General features: G+C 45.8%; 1 protein-coding gene across 2 annotated transcripts in view; it reads left to right on the top strand.

Moving 5' to 3' along the window:
* LOC142296660 (protein FAM240B-like) overlaps positions 1-23,088 on the top strand; it is a 167,069-nt gene that overhangs the window by 62,625 nt on the left and 81,356 nt on the right. Inside the window, exon 1 of one of the 2 annotated variants that reach the window (XM_075340549.1) lies at positions 5,671-5,729. The exons of the other annotated variant lie outside the window; for it this stretch is intronic. The gene's annotated coding sequence lies outside the window, so the exon portion shown is untranslated. Of the gene's footprint in view, positions 1-5,670; positions 5,730-23,088 lie in introns of those variants that run through there. 2 annotated transcript variants of the gene reach the window in all.

Below are 23,088 nucleotides of genomic sequence, written 5' to 3'. Positions count from 1 at the left end.
CGAAACCTGCTGTGAATGTGTGGAACCCCATGGTTAAGTAGCCACAGTAACATCTGTTAGTTGCAGGAAGGGATTTCCACATTTGGAGAATTCACATGACATACGCATACAGACAGACTCATCACATCACTCCACTAAACTGTGGTTAGGGTCTAGTGCAGATGAACGTTTATAGTGGTGAGCACTGTCCCTGAAACCAGCCTGGGGGTGGAGCTTAGTAGGTGAGGTGTCTGAGGTGAGTGGGCGAGAAGCCATCTAGTTCCAGTCAGAGTGAGTCAAAAGTGACAGTTGGCAGAGTCAGTCGAGTCGAGTGTAGTATGAGCAATCCTGTGTGAGGGTCAGAGGTGAGGCGATACAAAAAAGGGGCGAAGGTACCAGTTCGGTTCACCCCAGAAGAAGCAACCCGGATACCGGAGTCCGAGTCTGCACGGGTTCAGTCAGGCCCAGCAGAAGAGACCAGAGAGCGAAGGGGACTTCAGTATCCTGACACAGGAACACTTGTAGCACTGCCATCAATAGAGCCAGGGACCACAGCGGTGTTAGTGGTGCCCAAGAAAACGGTTCTCATCGCCTGCTATACAAGTGAGATATACAATTGAGGTCAGGGCCAGGTTTTAGACAGCCCAGGACTTAAACAAACATACAATAACAAGAAGACCTTATAACTCATGAATGTGGAAATCCTAACTGCCACCTGACAACCCGGATTGTACCCAGGACTTAACTTTGCCAACAACATCAGTAAAGGTACAGAAAGAAAGATCCGGTGTGTGTGACAGTTATTGTTATCAAAGGTACAGCTCTCACTATGGACTTCGTTTGACTGAACATGGGGAGCAGTACATCAGTGGCTTTGAAGAAATCGGTATCAAGACTCATGTGGTAAGCTACTTCCTTGTGTGTAAAATCTTGATCTTTCCAAAGGGCCCCGGGGACATTGCTCCACCTACGGGGAGTGTGACACCCTGGCAAAACCAGGTAGTCACAGATAACTGTACTCCCCCACCAAGGGTACAGGAATCGCCTCCTCCTTGGGAATTAACACCACTCACCCCACACATGGGAACACCAGCCACAAATCCTAATCGCCCCCCCATGACACACAGGACACACCAGTGGGCGGGACCAGGTGGATGGGGATGCCCACATAGGGGTCTTGAGGTGACAAGGGACGGGAACCAGTGAGTTCAATTCAGTTGAGAGTTGGAGTGGAGTTGTGTGGAAGTTGCAGTCCAGAGCAGACAGAGTCAAACATTGAGGAGTCTGCAGTGTGGACAGGGTTGGGGCCCTGGGACCACGGGAGGACCGACTAGGTGTCAGACAGCTTTGTACGGCCACAGTGGATAGAGATCTGGTCGCGGAAGACCTGAAGTGGACCGGAGCAGGGTTTTAGCCTGCCGGTACCGACGACTGTGGTCCGGTCCGGAGGCCGTGCACGGGCAGGGTGCCTGGACCCTAGAACCCCTTGTTAGTTTACCAGCGGCACAAGGTACCAGACCTTGTTCCCGAAGAGAGAAGCCCAGATAGAGCAGACCGGCAGCCCAGCGCGGGGGACTTCCAAGAACCCATTGAGTCCCCTGCAGCTTCCATGGATTTTCCAGGCTGAGTAATATCCAACCACTGCCACCAGTTGTGTAGATATAAAGTTTAAGGGATGCTCTCATACGCTGGTCTGGCTGTCTTTAGAAAGACTGCACGGCCCAGGGCTCATCCAACTGAATGTCCATACTCCTTTACTGTGGGCAGAACACTACTCAGACAACGTAGGGTGAGATTACCACATCATATAGTACATTCCCAGCAAGGACAGAAGATGGTGCTAGTGACTGAGTTTCAGTCTTTAGCCGCCTCTCCAGGGATTAGAACCTCCGTGACTTTGGCGCTACTTACTCATCCAGCAGCACACTGTTTTTGGCAAGCAACCACTGAGAGGATATAGCAACAAGTGTAGAAAGCCGACCGAGCCCAGAAAGGTATGTGACCAGGTAACCAGATAGTCCCAACCTGGCTTCTCCAAACACATTTGTGGACTCAGTGTTGGGTAGTAGAACAGTTCTGTAATCCACCAACTTGAACCACGGTCCTTCATCTGAAGTCCTGTAGAATCACACTGGTGACAGAAGCAGGATTTTTTTTTATATCTTTCAGCTCCCATTTAAGGCATTGTGTCCCACTGGATGGGGGAAGATAAACATGGCTGTCCCCTCATTGTTTGCTAGTTCAATAATTATCCTCAAAATGATGTACACTGTAGGGCGCTGATGCAATACATACATAAAGGGCACCGGACAGTCTCACATGAAACTATGTCTGATATCACTTCACTTACTGAACAAAAGAATAATATGTCTGACATTATTAAGAATGGTTCACAACTAAAGGTACTTTCACACTTGCGTTTTTTTCCTTCTGTCACAATCTTTCCTTTGGAAAACAGCGGAATCCGTTAACAGATTCCACTGTTTCCCATAGACTTGTATGGAGGACGGATTGTGCCAAAAGTACCTGCGTTGCTTCCGCTGGCCAACGCTGTGTTGCGTCCGCCGGGCGGAAGGAACGCAGCATGTAATGTTTCTTGAGCGGCGGAATCCTCTATTTTTCACTGCGCATGCTCATCTTTTTTTTTTATCACAGAAACTTTATTTTATCTCTCAGTGGCCGAACGTTTAGCTGAGCGCCCGGCCGCCGGCATGTGAGAGCAATCAGCTGAGCGCCCGGCCGCCGGCATGTGAGAGCTCTCAGCTGAGCGCCCGGCCGCCGGCATGTGAGAGCTCTCAGCTAAGCGCCCGGCCGCTGGCATGTGAGAGCTCTCAGCCGAGCGCCCTACAGCCGGCTATTGAGAGCGCAGCTGAGCGCCCAGCCGCCGGGTGATCAGCTGATCAGCTGATCGTTCACAATGGTCTGTTGCCGGTAAAACTGTAAAGAAGAAAAAAAAAAAAAGCTTTACGTTGTTTTGTACGATCCGTTGCATCCGTAGTGCCATTATATGCAACGCATCCTTTGCATCCATCACACAACGCAATGCAACGGATGCCGTTCAATGCAAGTGTGAAACTAGCCTAAGGCTGAGCGGATCCGAACTGTAAAAGTCCGGATCCGAGCGGTTTCAAAAATTTGAGGGTGCCGGACCCGGATCCGGCACTGGGGAAAATAATTGAAAAATAAAGAAAAACAGAAATAAAACAGCGTTTCATATTTACGGGACTCGGTGTCATGGCAGCACACTGCTTCTAGGTCACGCATTCACTTCCTGTACTGTGCATCGTATACACACAGCTTTCCATGTTTTCCCTGCCCACCAGTCATGCTCTCATCTGTAATTGGTTGCAGGCAGATGTGCCCCTAGACTGTGAAAGTATCTGCCTGCAGTGCAGTCATCGCAGCTCAGTCATTGTCTGCACAGCCAGTGGTCATGCCCTATGGCCGCTGGCTGTATGTAGCAGAGCTGAAGCGGCGTGGGAACTCATGTGGATTACACAGGGCCTGCAGGGTGTTGGGAGTTAATAAAGAAGTCAAGGAGGGTGTGTGTTTTGTACTTTATTCCAAATAAAGTATTTTTTTCTGCGTCTGTGTTTATTTACTGTCACTTAGGGGTACTTCACACACAGCGAGATCGCTACTGAGATCGCTGCTGAGTCACGTTTTTTGTGACGCAGCAGTGACCTCATTAGCGATCTCGCTGTGTGTGACACTGAGCAGCAATCTGGCCCCTGCTGTGAGATCGCTGCTCGTTACACACAGCCCTGGTTCATTTTTTTATTGTTGCTCTCCCGCTGATAAGCACACATCGCTGTGTATCACAGCGAGAGAGCAACGATCTGAATGTACAGGGAGCAGGAGCCGGCGTCTGACAGCCTGCGGTAAGCTGTAACCAAGGTAAACATCGTGTAACCAAGGTGGTTACCCGATATTTACCTTCGTTACCAGCCTCCGCAGCTCTCACGCTGCCAGTGCCGGCTCCTGCTCCTTGCACACGCTAAGCTAAGCGGTGTGCGCTGGTAACTAAGGTAAACATCGGGTAACCATACCCGATGTTTACCTTAGTTACCAGTGTCCGCAGCTTCCAGACGCCGGCTCCGTGCAAGCGCAGCATCGCTTGCACGTCGCTGCTGGCTGGGGGCTGGTCACTTGTCGCTGGTGAGATCTGCCTGTTTGACAGCTCACCAGCGACCATGTAGCGACGCAGCAGCGATCCTGACCAGGTCAGATCACTGGTGGGATCGCTGCTGCGTCGCTAAAGTGTGACGGTACCCTTACAGGTTAGTGTGATGCAGGTATCCCATAGACACCTATGCTATCACTAAACTAGGGCTTAGTAGCAGCTGTGCGCTGCTATTAACCCCTTATTACCCCGATTTCCACCGCTCCAGGGCAATCAAGAACAGCCAGTAAAGCACCGGGAATGTCACATCTAATAGATGCGGCAATACCGGGCGGCTGCGGGATGAGAATACCATCTGGCTTTATCTTGGCTGGGGATGAAAATTAGGGGGGACCATACATCGTTTTTTTTTTTATTTATTTAAATGAAAAAAAAAAAAAGCTGCATCACCGGCACAGCAGCGCACACTTCTGACAGGAATGTGCATGTGTTTCTGAAACACATGCATGCTCATGTTCAAAGAGCAGCAGGCCGTGACGGGTGCTGTCATGCAGACTCGCATGAGTCTGACATTGCAGCACAGCAACACACACTTCTGACAGGAGCGTGCATATGTTTCTAGGTACATGCACGCTCATGTTCAGAGAGTGGCAGGTCGTACCGGGTGCTTTCATGCCAGACTCGCACACTTCTGACAGGAACGTGCATGTGTTTCTGAAACACATGCACGTTCACCATACTGACCCGCAGACACTTGCACTGCTTTCCCCGCTCACCGGCCATGCTGCCGCCTGTGATTGGTTGCAGTCAACTGACATGCTGCCATGTGACCCGGAAGGAGTTTGCCACAATGACACAGCCTCGGGTGAGTATATCGTGCGCTCCTACCCCCATATCCTCTCCACAAATGTTTTTAATCTCCTGATACTGGTCCCCTTAGACTTATATGGGCACCGGAATCCGGAGCGGATCCAAAATGTTTTTTCAATCCGGCAGTGATCCGCCGGTCCCGGATATTGGCAGATTCGATCAACTCTATTCACCACCACACAAGTGGACAAATATTCCTCATTGACTCTGAGTCATCACACACTACCAACTGTACATTGTTTTTGTAACATTTTTACCCAATTTTGGTACATTTTCCTAAATATTTTTCAACTACAGCATGCTCTAGATATGGTGTTTTCATGAATTTTCCCATGTGTTTCTCTAAAGAGCTTAATAATACATTAAAATGCATTATTGTTTTTTCTAGATGAATTAAATATGTATAGTGTGATTATGCAGAACTGATCATAAAAACGTCCTCTTTATTGGACTTTTTTTTAATCTTTGTTTTACAGAAGCGTGAGTTAGTCTGTTTCATGTTTTTTTACATATGTTTCCTATATCTTTATGACTCAGCAATCTGCAGAAGCTCTTGCCTCCTTTGCCTGAAGCAATGCTGCGCAGTACATTAGCTAGAAATAAAACAACACAGGTCAATTATTGAAGCAAATATGCTGCAGAATTTCTGCATGGTGCTTCACAGTACAACACACTGGTATTTCTATCAGGGGAAAATATTCGCTCATTGCTGTGACGTTCCATTAACTCATTACTTAATTGTCTATGGAAAGATAAGGTAATGTCAATTTCCATTCTACAAGGTCACAGCTTTTAGGAAATATCAACGCTAAAGCCAACGTGATCTTTTATGATTTTACAGCTATCATTTTCTATTATTTAGCATAAAATGCATTTGAGGAATTGACTGGTTTATATAAAGAGGTAATAATCAAAAACCTGTTCATTTATGTATCGGAAAAGCTTTTAAATATGTTCTAGTGAAACATATGGTAGGTAATGAGGTGACTTAATGAATTCATGACCACTTTCTCAGAACACCTTTAGATTTACAGTGAAGCAATGGTTTTTAGTAGAAATTTTTACAGTCAATTTACTTTAATCATGTCACTGTTTACTGTAATGAGTGGAGGGCCGTCCTGCTGTTGCAATATTTATTGGTTGATCTGAGCATATGATCCCGTCCCCGTGTGCGCAGTGATGTATTTTACCAGCGAATGCACCAAGGATAACATCAGTTTGACTAATGATGGACTGTACTCAGCCCTGCACTTGTTCCTAAGAGAAATCACAATGTCATAACCAGAGTGAAAACGTATAACTTTCTATAACAACTTCCAAAGATTAATAGAGAAACGCATTAGAGAACTTGCGCAGGAAGCTTGTGACACTTTTACCAAGTTTTTCATATACTTGGGGCAGCACATCAGTGACAACCTTGTCATCTACCTGCAAGGGGAGAACTTTTAAAGTACAGAAAGATTATCTGAGATCACATTTAATGCAACAGAGTGAAGAAATAATCTGCTCGTATAGATGAGGTAAAAAACATTAATATCGAGAAAAACGATAGCTAGTCATGTAATTATATAGAGGCGCACAATTAAATACATCTGCAAAAGTTTTAGGCTGGTGTGAAAAAAATACTATAAAGTAAGAATGCTCAATTAACAAAATGCAAAATGAGTGACCAAAAGAGAAATCTAACTCAAATCAATATTTGGTGTGACCACCTTTTGCCTTCAAAGCAGCATGATTTTTTTCTAGGTACACTTTCTTGGAGAACTAACCATAAACCTTCTGTGGATAAGGCTTGCGCAAATCCTTTTGTCGCTTCATGTAATCCCATGCAGACTCTACGATGTTGAGATCAGGGCTCTGGGGAGCCATATCATCACTTCCAGGACTTCTTGTTCTCCTTTATAATGAAGGTAGATCTTAATGTCATTAGCTATATTTTGGGGGTTGTTTTCATACTTCAGAATACATTTTGAGCCAATCAGATGCCTCTCTGATGGTTTTACATGACATATACCGTATTTTTCATTTTATAAGATGCACCGGATTATAAGACGCACCCCTAATTTAGAGATTAAAAAAGGTAAAAAAAAAAATGAAAAATGGGGTCCATCTTATACTCCGGTGTTGTCTTACCAGAGGTGAGCGGCAGTACTGGTGGAGCGGGGTCACAGGAGAGAGAGGCTGTGCTGGTAGAGGCGGCAGGTCAGTCCTGGCAGTGGCGGGTCAGTCCTGGCAGCAGGGGCAGCGAGAGTCAGTCCTGGCAGCGGAGGTGGCGGGTCAATTGTGGCAGCGGGCTTCAAAGAAATGGCGCCTGGAGTGGCGCATGCGCAGATGGAGCTCTCATCCAAGAGCTCCATCTGCGCAAGGTCTGACTCCGGGCACCATCATTTGAAGCCCGGACTGCGGACAGACTGGGCCACCCACACAGAGTGGCAGCCAGCAGACCGACAGGCACCCGCCCACACGTACCGACAGGTACTCGGCCGCACGTACCGACAGGTACTTGACCGCACGTACCGACAGGCACCTGGCTGCATGCACACAGAGCTGTCCTCACCAATTCTCCATCTCCCGGTAAGCTATATTCGAATTTTAAGATGCACCCCTGATTTTCCTCCCAAATTTTTGGGAGGAAAAGTGTATCTTATAATCCGAAAAATACGGTAAGTATCTGACAGTATTTTTCATCATTGAGGACACCATTAATCTTGAATAAATTATCAAGTCAATTTTCTGAAAAGCAGCCCCAGACTTGCAAGGAACCTCTACCGCTAGACTTCTGTGTGCATGCATTCATTCTGGTACTGCTCTCCAGCCCTTCAGAGGCAAACGGCCTTATGTTACAGCCAAATATTTCATATTCTGACTCATCAGTCCAGAACACTTGTTGCTTTCTTGTTCTCAACCTAAGTTCCCAGGTTTTCATGCATAATTGAGTCACTTATCTTTCTTTCCATGTAGAAGCATTTATTTTCCACACAAGTCTGCCTTGAAGACCACTTCTGGCGAGACATCTTTGCATAGTATATTAGTGTAGCTGGATCCCACTGGTTACTGCACGTTTTCAACTGATGGCACTGCTGGACATCTTCCGATTTCAAAGGGAAGTAAGCTGGATGTGTCTTTCATCTGCTATACTAAGCTAACCACTGGCTGACTACTGCATCTAAAGTCCTTAGCATTGTTCATTTCTTGTGTGCTCAGAAATACGGATATCCATCATGCAATACCATCAGAGAGGCATCTGAATGGTTCAAAATTTACTCTGCAGCACATCAATGAACCCCAAGTATACAGCCATGTCATTAAAAACTATCTCCGGCATAAAGAAGAACAAGGAGTCCTAACAATGATGACATGAGCCCCACAGAGCTTAGATCTCTTTTAACATCATTGAGTCTGTGTAGAAATATATGGACAGACAGAAGCATTTGAGGAAGATCTGTGTTTAAATCTACAAGATGTTTGGAACAACCTTCCCGCTGATTTACTTCAAACACTGTGTGGAAGTGTACCTAAAAGTTTTCATCCTTTGATGCTGTTTAGAAAAGATGGTCACACTAAATACTGATTTTATTCACCTGCTTACCGTGGTAGTAAGACTTCAAATCAACATATTTCCTTATGTAGAAGGGCACCAAACTTGCAAATACTTGGGTGGGGGGGTATTGTGCAATTTTATACAGGATTACAGTGGATTAGGTTATAAACTTCTTTCTTTTTCAGTATTAAGATGTTTCTAGGAATGAGATAGCCATGGACATTAAAAGAAATGAAAAATATTCTTATCCAATATGACAACCAAACAGAAAACCTCAGCACTTCTTTGCTATGTATAGATCTTTAGTGATGGGCAAATAGTACCTATTCATGTTCGGCTTATTCGTATGAATCACAAAGTGCTATTCTGGTATTCGTCATAAATAATGAACCTAATGTAAGTCAATAGGGAACCTGAACATTTTTCTTGTCATGAATACCGGAATAGTGCTCTGTATTCTGTAAGCATTACCCGAACACGAATACCGTAGTTACTATTCACCCATTACTATTACTTTTCTTTGGATTGGTTAGATAACATTTTGGTCTGTCATGCTAGACATTCTTCAGATAAATAGATTGCACACAAGACAATGACAATACCATTTTTCCTTCAGTCCTGTGTACAATCCAAATTTGAAGAAGGTCTGAGAAGTCAGATTGCTAAGTCTATGCAAAGAATATTATATTGCAAAATAGTGCAAGGACTTATTTTTGGTTGACATAATGGAGTGAATTCCTTCCCATGCACCCAACTACGAGAAGTGTCTTGTATCCTATCCAGAGAGTAAATATTACTGAATTACCCAATTGCAGTCACTTTAAGAGTTGCTCTGATCGAAAGCCACCTATTATTGTAATGATATGTACAAAGAACTACAATAACGTTCCTAAACCACAGTATCCCAAAATTACCAACAGCACATTATTATCTGTATACAAATATTGGATTTTAGAGGCTACACAGTAAAAACTGTGAATACTGGTAGCCACTAAGCCTTTATAATGTGGTATCTCTTTCACTTTAAGGGTCCCGTTACACGTAGCGATGTTCCATCGATAATGATACGACCTGGTCAGGATCGCTGGTACATCGTTACATAGTCGCTAGTGAGCTGGCAAACAGGCAGATCTAATGAACAACGCAGCAACAATATGGCAATCCGTATAAAGACCTCTGCGGTCGTCGGGACCCTGTCACAAAGCAGCTATTCTGACGACTCAGACCTCTATAGAGGTGTAGTGTTTCCACCCAGGCGTGCCAACGAGGTCGCTTGTCATTGTTATGACATCAAACACAGCGATGCATGCTGCCCAGCCGTATACAAACTATCAAAAAATGAATCAGGACGTTAAAGTACGATTGGCGATATCGCAGCAGGGGCCGATCGCTGCTATGTGTCACACGTAGTGAGATCACTAGCGAGGCCACTGTTGTGTCACAAAACCTGTGACGTTTCAGCGATCTCGCTAACGATATCACTATGTGTAACGGGGCCTTAAGAGTTGCTCTGATCTAAAGCCACCTATTGTAACAATATGTACAAAGAACTGCAATTACTTTCTTATACCACCGTATTTCATAATTACCAACAGCCCATTATTATTTGTATACAAATATTGAATTTTAGTGGCTACACAGTAAAAACTGTGAGCACTGGTAGCCACTAAGCATTTATAATGTGGTATCTCTTTCACGTTTAGAGTTGCTCTGATCGAAAGGCACCTATTGTAATGATATGTACTGTACAAAGAACTACAGTTACTTTCTTATATCATACTATTCCATAATTACCAGCAGCCCATTATTATCTGTATATAAATATTGGGTTTTAGTGGCTACACAGTAAAAAACAAACTGTGCCAGTCAATACTAGTAGCCACTAAGCCTTTATAATGTGGTCTCTCTTTCACTTTTTGAATAAGGTGAAAACTAAAAGCAATCCAAAATCTCGTCTCTGCTCTATAAGAGAGAAATACTAACATAAGTAATGATGGTATTGATTTTATGACATGGCAGCACTTCCTGTTGCCTACGCGAAGATAATTTGATAGCTCAAACACAAATAAATATCATGCCATTATTACTTTTATCTGTAGTAGATTTCCATTTTCAGAAGAAATATCTGTGGCATATTCTCACTCATAAAGAACGCTTCCGTGTCCTTGCCTTTAAAAATCCAATCAATAAGAAAATACAGAATAAGGAATCATAAAATGAGCAAAAACTGGCTGAGAAGAAATTAAAGCCTGATAATGGCTCTTCATTGCTGATTCTTTTAGCATTACTCAGCAGGAGTGTGATTGCTGTCACATACAGAGGAACAGAGAGATGTCACATCGCACAGTAATCATGCTTGATGACCTACCAACATAATCATGTTAAGTTTTATTCACGCTGATATGCCTATGGAAATCATCCTTCAAGCACAGGGAGAGTGTCTAAAACTTAACTGTCAAAACTTATTAGCACATCCTTTCTGTCTCTGAATATCGCATTGATTATTCAAATGGGGAAAGCTCTTATTCGGCAGTTTTACCTTGTGTGATGAGATGGCCCCATCTGAATTTAATAGGTCTAATAGAAAGCAATGGAATAGCTATACACAGAAGAAAATGATCCTGAAAATATTTCAAAATATCTCCATAAGATTCCAAAGTAATCATTTTGAATTATTAATAATAGAAATTATAGGCACAGTTATAAATATGAAAAGGGAGCCCAATTATTTAACAAATGTTTTTCAAGAAAATATAGCACTAATAGATAGATGATGGAGTTGCACCATTAGCAATGGTTAAATTGTAAAGAAATTGAGAATGGTACCTAATTTAAATACAAGTTGAACTTCAAACAGTGCCCATAGTTTGCGAGCTGACAATCCCGAAATTATTTTTGTGGAATCCCCAAATATAAACCTATTAAATATTCACATAATTACTTTAATATTAATATGAAAATATTATTGTTTCAATGATGTTATCAGCATTAAATTGTTATAGTTCTAAAATACTGTGGGTCTTCATCTAATGAAATAAAACACCTAATAATACTTATGAAGACTAACAAGTAGCATAGAAGAATTTTAGATACAAATTAATGACAATAAATAGGCACAAACATATTTTAATATTTGCCACCCAGCTTGCTAGTTATGGCTAAATTGGTCATTTTAAAGAAGATCTGTCAGTAAGAGAACTCCGGCCCCCCTAAACTATATATATGTCATGATCCAGAATCAGTAGTCCCCGCTCCAGAGCTTCCCAGATCTGGCCTGGTCATGTCAGGGGTTAACTCCCATCAGCCTTGTTCCAATTTCAGGATACACTATATCTGGGTGCTGAACCAGCAGTCCAATGCTGGTTATAGTTTTCCCCTGCAGCCTGTGACTGGCTTTGGTGAGACTTCCAGTTTGATCTGACTCATATTACCGTCCCCTGACCTGTACCCTCCTCCATTCGTCCGTCTGTCTCAGTCCCTGACTTCCCTCTCCTGTCATTTGTTTACCCATGCTGGTTCATCCTCTTTCCCATGTTTGTGTCTCCTCACCCTCCGGTCTTGTCTTCTGTTCCCTGTGCCCTTTGTGGTTCCCTCTGCATACTTGATTGAGGCATCCAACCTCGGTTCTGTTTTCTGACATGATATTGATCCTTCTTCTGCACTGACTTGATTTCCTGGTTAGACACTGACTGCTTGACTACTCTATTGCCCCCTGGTGGATCACCTGTGAATTGCCTGCTGAAGTTACTCTGCTGTACTTCAGCCTCCTTTCTGTTACAGTTTTAATTTGACTCTCCTTCACTAACACTGCTGCCACCTAGTGAGGAATACGCTGTACTACTTCTCACCAGCCTTTTGTACAGCGTGACATATTTAGCTAGATAGATAGTTAGATAGATTGATATGATAGATATGGGTATACAGGTCTTTAAAATATAAATCCATCAACAACACCTTTATATCTTCTAGCTGTTGCTGCATTTCTGAGAAAGCAGCGTTTTGATTCACATGAGATGTTAAGTGCTCTGTGCTTGAGAGCACTTCTCCAACTTTTGAATCCCCAGGTTGTTTCCCTGCCCAGCGCTAGCATTCTTTGCCTAATTGATAGTTCACTGTCTGTGTGATATCAGGCATTAGGCAAAGAAATCAATCTACCTAAAAAAGCTGATGCTAAAGGCCCCGTCACATTAAGCAACATCGCTAGCAACATCGCTGGTAACGAACAACTTTTGTGACGTTGCTAGCGATGTTGCTGTGTGTGACATCCAGCAACAACCTGGCCCCTGCTGTGAGGTCGTTGGTTGTTGCTGAATGTCCTGGGCCATTTTTTAGTTGTTGCTGTCCTGCTGTGAAGCACAGATCGCTGTGTGTGACAGCGAGACAGCAACAACTAATGTGCAGTGAGCAGGGAGCCAGCTTCTGCAGAGGCTGGTAACCAATGTAAACATCGGGTAACCAAGAAGCCCTGTCCTTGGTTACCCGATATTTACCTTTGATACCAGCCTCCTCCGCTCTCACTGTCAGTGCCGGCTCCTGCTCTGTGCACATGTAGCTGCAGCACACATCAGGTAATTAACCCGATGTGTGCTGTAACTAGGAGAGCAAGGAGCCAGCGCTCAGTGTGCGCTGCTCCCTGCTCTGTGCACATTTAGCTGCAGCACACATCGGGTTAATTAACCTGATGTGTGCTGTAACTAGGAGACTGGGGGCTGGTCACTGGTTGCTGGTGAGCTCACCAGCAACTCGTGTAGCGACGCTCCAGCGATCCCTGCCAGGTCAGGTTGCTGGTGGGATCGCTGGAGCGTCGCAGTGTGACAGCTCACCAGCAACCTCCTAGCAACTTACCAGCGATCCCTATCGTTGTTGGGATCGCTGGTAAGTTGCTTAGTGTGACTGGACCTTAAGAGAGAAAATGAGCTTGGAAAAGCAGAGGCTCAGGAAGAGCTTTGTCCCACCCAGAGTGCTTAACACCTCATTTACATATGAATTAAATAGCTGATTCGGAAGATAGGAACAGATAGAAGATATCATGGATTTAGCTTGTAAAGACCTTCATGTCCATATATGCTGTTTTGAGGGGGTGATTTTTATGACAAAGTTTTCTGTACTCAGTGTAATTTAGTGTATTTTTCTGGTAATAAGTAGTGCCAGACTCAGACTGGACCACGGTGGAACAGGGGAGTCTCTAGGTGTCCACTTACCCCCAAATATGAGCAGTATTTGGCCTCAATACGTTATTCACTATGTTCAGAGAAAAGCAGCATCTCATCAATCACTCAATAAACTACCCTATTATTACATAAGAGTACAGAAAAATGTGTGAATGAGGGGAACTGAACCGTGGGCCAGCAGAGTCAGGGTTATTCGTGGGTCCTTGGCTCAGTTCGACACAGCCTAGTGCACTTTATTGTACTCTTTACTAAACTATTGACCAAGTTGTCTCTGGCCTACTCTCCCATATTAGCCCTTGTATGCTTGGCTTTCATGGATCCTAACTGGGTTACTCCTGTCTTTGCTCTTTGGTTCTAATTTTGTCATTTGTTTTGTTTTGTTTTTTTGCCTTTTGAGTTAGACCTCACAATACTTTGGTAATCTCCTGATGAAGCTAGCTTGACTGGCGCAACACGTCGGGCTGCTACACTTTCACTCCTGGTCCTCTGGTAACTATTTTGGGGCGTCCACCCCCGGTGCTCATTGTTATGTTAAGTTACTTAGCCTTCCTGCACAATCCCTATAAGAACAATTTTTTTTTTTGCTATTGAAAGTCTATTGTGGCTTTTGACCAGCCATCATTGCAGAGCTCTGCAAGGACCATATATAGCACACAGGGGATATCAATGTCGCGGGCGGAGGGGACGCGCTCGCCACGCTCGGGTCCGGGGCTTCTGCTGCTGCTGCTCGGTGGCTCGAGTGGTGGACCGGACCCGGGGACTCGAGCAGCGCTCTTCACCCGTGAGTGAAAAGGGATGGTTGGTTTGGGGAGATTGTTCGTGACGCCACCCACAGGACGTGGTGATGATGGCCCCACCGCTGCTGATAACGGGGATCCCGGGAGAGATGGTAGGGTGCAGCTGAGATGTTGTCCCCTCCGTGGGTAGGGGGGTTGGTGATCCCGGGGCCCGGTGGTGTAACAGGGAGGCCGGATGGCTGGGGTGCAGGGACTGCGTGGCGCGGTGCCGGACGGCACTGGTGTACTCAGACAATGACTGACAAAGTCTCTGGTAAACCAAAATGACCGGATGGACGGGTCCCGCAGCCGGCTGCAGTGTTGTTGTTGTGCTCTCCCCGGATGGCTGATGGTGGCTGTCTTTCCCTGCACCTTTTAGAATGTTCTTGACTCCTGTGGTTGCCCACCGGTAGTCCGCTCCCCGGCGTATAGGTGCCATAGGAGCCCGTTTTGCCCGCAGGCGCTAGCCCTTGGATCTCTAGCCTGTGGCGATGGCTGTATATCCTCTCTGGGTGGACGGTTGCCTTCAATCGGGACTTGGTAGTTGGGAAACCCCTGGTGTTCCTGTCACATTCGGATTTGACTATTAACGGCGGCTCCAAGCCTGGTCGGGGTCCAATGGCCCTGCCTGTGTGCTTAGCTTCACTCCGTTCCCCGGTCTGGTACCGGCGGGCCGACGCCCGACCCCGATCGTTACGGCTCTGCGGAGTTCCACCAACTCCTGCAGATGGCCACCACCGTCTGCCAACCTTGCTGTCAGTGTCTGGGCTCCAACCCAGACACCTCAAGTGTTCACTCCTCTCACTTTCACCTCCAAGACTAATCTAACACTTTTCCCGCCTCCAGGCCTGTGAACTCCTCGGTGGGTGGGACCAACCACCTGGCTCCGCCCCACCTGGTGTGGACATCAGACTCTGAAGGGAGACAACAAGGGTTTTTGGTTTGGCTGGTGTATCTGCCTAGGGTGGGGGTGTGTGTGTTGGTATTTATGTGACTACCTGGCTAGTCCAGGGCGTCACATCAACACAGATTTATATTGAGTTTGCACAAATCAAGGTCTGCCCTAGTCATTATCTTTTATTCCAAAGCCTGGTGCCTTATATGTACCTTTTTTGCTGTTTTGGTCCCATTGTTTGGTACATGGCACATGGCTTTATTTAATTATTTAGGTGGTGCCTAGCCTCCCTCTTGGTGTTTGTCCTTGGCTCAGTTCGACACTGCCTAGTGCACTTTATTGTACTCTTTACTAAACTATTGACCAAGTTGTCTCTGGCCTAATCTTCCATATTAGCCCTTATTAGCTATTCCATATTAGCTTTATTAAGCTTATATTAGGCTTTTATTAGGCTTATATCATTAATAAGCCTCCATATTAGGCTTATTAGCCTTCCATATTAGCCCATATTAGCTTGGCTTTCATGGATCCTAACTGGGTTACTCCTGTCTTTCTCTTTGGTTCTAATTTTGTCCTTTGTTTTGTTTTTTTTTGCCTTTTGAGTTAGACCTCAAAATACTTTGTGGTTGCAACTTAGTGGAGTCCTTAAGGCAAAGATCCCTGTAGAGAACTATGGAAGCCCTTTTTTAACTGAGTTTCTTTGCAGAGATTAGTGTGTATGTTTTATATTGGATATGGGAGGAAACGCTGTAGGAAATTCTCAAGTATTTGGCCAGCTTAAGGCTTTAATCATATGATTGTATGAATGGTCTGGCTGTATGTTTTCCGCCAAGACTGGATTAGATGCTATCAAAAATGCTTTATTTTTAAGAAATTGGAACTCACCTTTGACACAAAGCATAAGGCTCTCACATAAACGCTTATCACTACCAAGTGAATGTTGTCTCTAATGATTTCCTTTTTGATGGGTGTAAAGTAAGCCTTAATGGTAAGACACTGGTAATAAGTTTTACTTTTATTGTTTTTGATGTTTCATAAACAGTGTATAGCAGTAACAATACGATGCCTACACAAAATCTGGGAAATCTACCACATGCTGCCGAATACAATTATGGGACACCGGGTAAATATAAAACATCATTTTTTTCCCATTAACAGGACAATCAGGTGCTTTCTAAAGTAATATTTTACACTCTAATGAAGACTTTCATTGTCACATTCTGCTTGAAGAAGGAGGTAATGATGCACAAACTTCATTCACCTTGCGTGCGTATAAATAATAGACTGAAAAAAGAAATGGATAGACTGTCTTTCTAGTCATCTTAACCATGAAGAAGGCACTCTCCTGTTTTCTTCTACTATAGTTGTATGTGTACCATTATTTTCTGCTGGGAATATATGTACTCACCCTTGAAATCGATCAATAATTGATATGTATTTGTTATTCTCTCTTTTTTTATACATTATGGATTCACAACACTCTTGTAAGTTATGTGTAAGGCGGAGGGTCAGATAGTCAGCAGTCTATCAATGCCGTACATGAATTAGGTTGGGTCTATAATGCATGGAGAAGAATCAATAATTTAAATTTACTGATGTAATAGCTTTTGTTTATGGATAAGCCTTGGAGTTTTCTTTGTTCTTACATCAGTCTGGAGAAATGTAAAAATATCACAATTGGAAACAGATAAAATCTGAACATTTTCTTGTAAGGTAAGGCACTGACTAATCTCTTTAGATGTACCCTTTCAACTACGAGTTTCCGTACCTATGTCGTTGACATTACTGATGCTATTTGATCATCACCTTGCAAACAATAAGCAATGTTGCCACACTAGGATACATCTTGTGCTGTCCTGATTAACTATTTTAGCCCATAATTATGATCAGAGGCATAAGTAGAAACTGCTGAACCCCTCACCTAACTTATAATTTATGCTTCTGATTACAATTATTGTATTGTAGTATGACTCCACCACATGTGTGCCAAATGGTGCATGCCCTCAGGGTTGTCATGAGGACATATATACATTTTATAACTAAATATTTAAGCCTATGATTAATATTTATGATAACAATTGTTACAAGAACAAAATAATGTGTAGGGTTGTGTGTGTAGACATGAACAATTCGATTTGCCTTGCCCTGGTCCAGTGTCCACTCTGGTTCTACATAACATCTAGTCTTCACTTCTGCACTCAGCATCATCAGCCTGCTTTACTTAGTACCTCTGGTATTTACAAAATTGCCCATTTAGCAATTACTAGGCCTCACGTAATTGCAGTGTGAGGCACAGTAAGCGTAAGAGGTGCCCACGATGCTGAGCAGGTGTTACCGCTTGCATGAGTGAAGATCAGCTGCTATGGAGGACAGGACTGGACACCGGATCTAATTGTTCATGTCTAGTTGTGTTGGTATTGTGAGGCAGTGGCTTACAATAGCCAGTAAAGTGAGGCTTTGATCTAGGAACTTGTTCACAGCAAACAGTCTTTTATTGACTAAACACAAACAAAGCACTTTCCTCAATCCTGAAATATCTTTCCGGATCAAAGTCAGTTCTTTTAAATACAGTCTTACCAATGTCTTGTCTGACACCTGCACCCCTGTAGGAATCTCGGGTGCAGGAGTCTGCTTATTGTGTCCAGGTCTCTCAGTACTGGCCTGTGTTAGGTCTAAGCCACACAGCATGAAAATCGGTGAGAGTGGAGTGCGATAAAAAATCGCATTCCACCAATATTAATGCCTGTGTGTCAGCACACATGAGCGATTATTTTCTTAGCCCTAATCGAACCAAGAAAACAATCGCAGCATGCTGCGATTGTAATGTGAGACTCTTTCTCTCGCACCCATTCAAGTGTATGGGGTGAGAGAAAAATTGCACTGCTCTCGTGGTACACCGGTGTACTGCAAGTGAAGTGCGTGAATTGCAATAGCCGGCTATAGAGGAGAGAGGGAGATAGATCCCTCCCTCCCCTCCTCAGTGCCGGCCTGTCCCCCGCAGCTGAGGTCCTCTCGCACGGTCGGAGCTCAGTCGCAGGGACACCCGCATGATACTCGGCTCTGCTGTACTGCCAGCGTGAGCCGAGTGTCATGTGAGGGGATCACAGTAATCCCTGTGTGGCCCCAGCCTTACTCCACACAACCAGCTAACACAGCACCTGCGGCTCCAGCAGCCTGGGTACCAGTTGAGACACACCTTGCAGTGCACTGCCAGATTAAATGTAATTCCCCGGATATGAGCTGTTGCAGGAGCCGGACTGGAGGGAGAGGTCTGTCCCACTGCCAGACCTACAGATGTCTCCAAAAATAAAAGCCCTTTATGTTTCTATGTGTTGGTGGAAGATGTTTGCATTCAGGTCCGATTGGGCCACATTTCATTTTTGCCAAGGGATGGTTTTGGAGCATCGCAGTGTCTCCACCGGCTTGGCTTCTTCGTGTGAGAGCCACAGCCTCTTCAAAGCAGACTAGTTAATTCTTGCTGCACCACATTTTATTTAGCTGCCATTCTAATTAGTATAATTTTTGAAGGATGAACCCACCAGAACCTCTTTAAACAGCTGAATAGTGCTGGTGTTGGACAACTGTGTCGCCCAGGGATAGGGGTACTCAGATCCGGGCCAAGGGGTCACTTCTGTGAGTATCACGGTGGCGTGACCCGGTCTGTGATCCCAGGCTACACAACAAAAAGGGGATTAGGTAAGGGAGATTGTCCGTGACGCCACCCGTGGGTTTGCGGTGATGAGATGGTGGCACCGCCGTTGCCTCTGGGGACCGTTCCCGGGACTGATGGTGTGAGGCAGCAAGGTGGGATCCCCTCCACAGGTAGGGGAGTTGTAGAGCCGGGGCCCAGTTGGGAGTGGTGGTGTTGGCAGGGATTGCAGAGAATAGTACACTCACAGTTCAGTTATCGTGGTGCTGGAGGAAGCTGGATTGATGTGGAGGGTCAGGAACGCAGATAGAAGAAATACTCAGAGTCTTTTGTAAACCAAATTGCTGGTAACTGGTGCCCACAGATGCTATGAGGATGGGTCCCACACCCATGCGTGTAATTCAGGTGTTGTTCTCCTTCCTGATGTCTGTGTCTGTTTTGTACACAGGTCCAGACTGGGTCCCGACAGTCGGCACCAGGAGGCCATTACCCTCTCCCGGTCCACTTCGGGTCCCACAAGCGGCTGGCCTATTCCTGAGGCCTTTACTGCCACTTTTCCTAGCTCCTCACAGGGGCTGCTTCCAGACCTCTCTCCTCCTGCAGACTGACTACAGCTCAAACTCTGCTCTGCTCTTTCTAAGCTCCTCTCGCCCCCCCCTTTTCCTGGGGAGGGGGTGAGTGGGACCTGATTGGCTGGTGTGTATTTGTGTGGGAAACTCCCCAAGGGAGAGTGAGATCTGCAACAAAAAGATGGATGCAGACCTCTGTGACACCCTGGTTTTGCCAGGGCGGCACACTCACCCTTGGTAAAACACAGCCCGTCCTCGGGCTGGCCAGCTACCAACGTTTATTTTTTTTTTAATGGGAAAGGAAAAGTTAAAACATTAAAATCATACATCTTCCCACATCTGGAGGTACGTTTGCTGAAACGTTACAAACATTAACTCTGCTGCCGGCGCAGCCTTCTCCAGCCACTTTCCCTCAGTCCACCACAGGGCAGCACGGGTCCCCAATGCCACATTCACTCACGGTGACACTGTCTAGAAAGACCCCGTCCTCCACTGCCTGCGGTATGGGTGCGGTAGACCGGACTCTGGAACGGGAACTGTCCTCACTCCTTTAACTCCCTGCCGTCCTCCACCAGGGGCTCCGACCCCTGATGGCGCCCTCTGCGGCTTCGACCGCAGCGGCATTCAACAAGTCGGGCAAGGTCCTCCTCCTTCCACCCATGTGCTGGATGGCGTCTCCCGGGAACATGGGGACGTTCAACAAAGGCAGGAGGGTTACCGCAAGAGCAGGTCTATTAAACTTTCTTAACTTCGGGGATCAACTTACAGATGCAGCTACCACTGCTGCGGCTGCTGCCACTCCCAGTATGGGGCAAGGGTTCCGTTCCCTGCCTCCTGCTCAGGAGCCAGGCCCACTCGGATGCCCTTGGCACCGGCTACAACCGGCCTCGCTAACTGCCGAGGGCCCCATCGCTCAGTGGCCTGCTCCTCCTCTCTGCAGGTGCACCCTGGCTGCTTCACAGCCGGGACGGGGTACCTGGGAGCGGCTGGCGCCGCATCTGGGGCAGACTTCTGGTCGGGTGCTGCTGTTGTTGCGGCCGGGCGGACTGCCAGAGCCGGTGTCATCTCCGTTGCGGCCGGGCGGACTGCCGGAGCCGTCGTCATCACTGTTGCGGCCGGGCGGACTGCCGGGGCCGGGGATGATGTCATCGGGGTTGCGGCTCGCTTGTCCAGGAACTGAATTAGGCAAAGTCCTGGTGTCCCTGCCTGTACAGTCCTGGTTATATGTTGCAGACTCCGCCTTCTTGCTGCTCCCCCTTGGTACTCGGGAGCAGTCCTTCTAGCAACTTTTAAAGTTTTTCTTTTGCTTCCGGTCCACTGGAGCTTCACTTCCTCCCACGTTCCCAGGGGGGGGGTGGAGCCTCTTTTTCATGCCCACCGCTTGGGGAAGAAGGCGCCAAGCTGTTTTTTTTGGTGCCTAAAATGGAAGACTTTGGGATTTTTCCTCAGCGGGACGCCGCTGACAGACGGGACAAGGCGCCCTTCCACCAGTAAGTGGATGGGTTCAATCCTGTTCGTGACACCAATTTGTGTTGCCCAGGGATAAGGGGTACTCAGATCTGGGCCAAGGGGGTCACTTCTGTGAGTATCACGGTGGCGTGACCTGGTCTGTGATCCCAGGCTCCACAGCAAAAAGGGGATTAGGAAAGGGAGATTGTCCGTGATGCCACCCGTGGGCTGAGGTGATGAGATGGTGGCACCGCCGCTGCCTCTGGGGACCGTACCCGGGACTGATGGTGTGGGGCAGCAAGGTGGGATCCCCTCCACGGGTAGGGGAGTTGTTGTCCTGGGGCCCAGTTGGGAGTTGTGGTGGTGACAGGGATTACAGGGAATTGTACACTCACAGTTCGGTTATCGTGGTGCTGGATGAAGCTGGATTGATGTGGAGGGTCAGGATTAACGCAGATGGAAGAAATACTCAGAGTCTTTTGTAAACCAAATTGCTGGTAACTGGTGCCCACAGATGCTATGAGGACGGGTCCCACATCTGTGCGTGTAATTCAGGTGTTGTTCTCCTGCCTGATGTCTGTGTCTGTTTTGTACACAGGTCCAGACTGGGTCCCGACAGTCGGTACCTGGGGGCCACTACCCTCTCCCAGTCCACTTTGGGTCCCTCAAGCGGCTGGCCTATTCCTGAGGCCCTTACTGCCACTTTTCCTAGCTCCTCACAGGGGTTGCTCCCAGACCTCTCTCCTCCTGCAGACTGACTACAGGTCAAACTCTGCTCTGCTCTTTCTAAGCTCCTCTCGCCCCCTCCCTTTTCCTCGGGAGGGGGTGAGTGGGACCTGATTGGCTGGTGTGTATTTGTGTGGGAAACTCCCCAAGGGAGAGTGAGATCTGCACCAAAAAGATGGATGCAGACCTCTGTGACACCCTGGTTTTGCCAGGGCGGCACACAACTAGTGAACCGGTTGATACTTATTCATGGCATTGTGCACAATCATTGATTTTATTAACAAAATGCAGCCGAAATTAAGTTCTTCGGGTAATAAGAGCATCAGCAAAATATGTTACGGACTAGTAAGTTACAGTTTACACAGTATCATCTTGACGAGGCTTAATTTTTGTTCTTCTCACTAGCTGAAACTAAAACTTTTCTCCACAGCTAATGACAGAGCTAAACATTTCTGATCTAGAATGAAAGCAGAACTAGAAAGGTATCTTGTTAAAGCAAACATAAGAAATTCACTCTGAAATTTCCATATTCTCGATATGTGTAAACAACATGTAACGTATGCTTAATTGAGAAAGATATTCTTCTATACGAGATAATTTTAAGAAGCTTTTTCATATTCCCTGACTTTGATCAATAAGATATGCTGCCAGAGCCAATGCTTGAGTGAAATGTGTTGGCACATGTTACATTCTGATAAATTACAATGGCAGAGCTGGAATTTTTATGCTTCATGGATCTAAATAACATTTACTTTTTGGGGGGCTTTATAATTAGAGGATTAATATGAAAATTCAGCACTTATTACAAAATATATTACTTTATATCTTTGTAAGAAAGGCATTGTCACATCATGATGAACTTTGTCTATATGCTCTTAGGGCATGGGGTCGTCATAGATGGGGGTCTACCTGCTTAGCAACCCATTCAATGGGGCAAAACAGATGGATGCTCTTTATGAACTATGCATAATAACTGCTAAACATTCAAAATATGGCATACAAGATGCTACATCATATAGACATCATCGTGAGAGGAGGTCCTCTGCTCAGGAACCCAGATATCAGCCAGAATGTGAGAACATTCAGCATTCTATCATTAGATTTTTGCTTAAATATTCCACTAGTTGTAGTACCTGGGCGTTGCCCGGGATAGTAACTGTCTCTCTGTCTCTCTCCCAGTCTCTGTCTGTGTGTCGCTGTCTGTCTGTCTCTCTGTCGGTCTCTTTCCTTGACTGTGTCTGTCTCTGTCTGACTATTTCTCTCTGTCTGCATTTCTATCAGTCTATCTGTCTCCATCTCTGTGTCTGTCTGTCTCTCTCTATCTCTGTGTCTGTCTCTAT

Source organism: Anomaloglossus baeobatrachus, chromosome 1 (genome assembly GCF_048569485.1).
Source record: "Anomaloglossus baeobatrachus isolate aAnoBae1 chromosome 1, aAnoBae1.hap1, whole genome shotgun sequence".
In the NCBI taxonomy this organism is placed as follows: domain Eukaryota; kingdom Metazoa; phylum Chordata; class Amphibia; order Anura; family Aromobatidae; genus Anomaloglossus; species Anomaloglossus baeobatrachus.
This window is presented reverse-complemented; position numbering and strand designations above follow the sequence as displayed.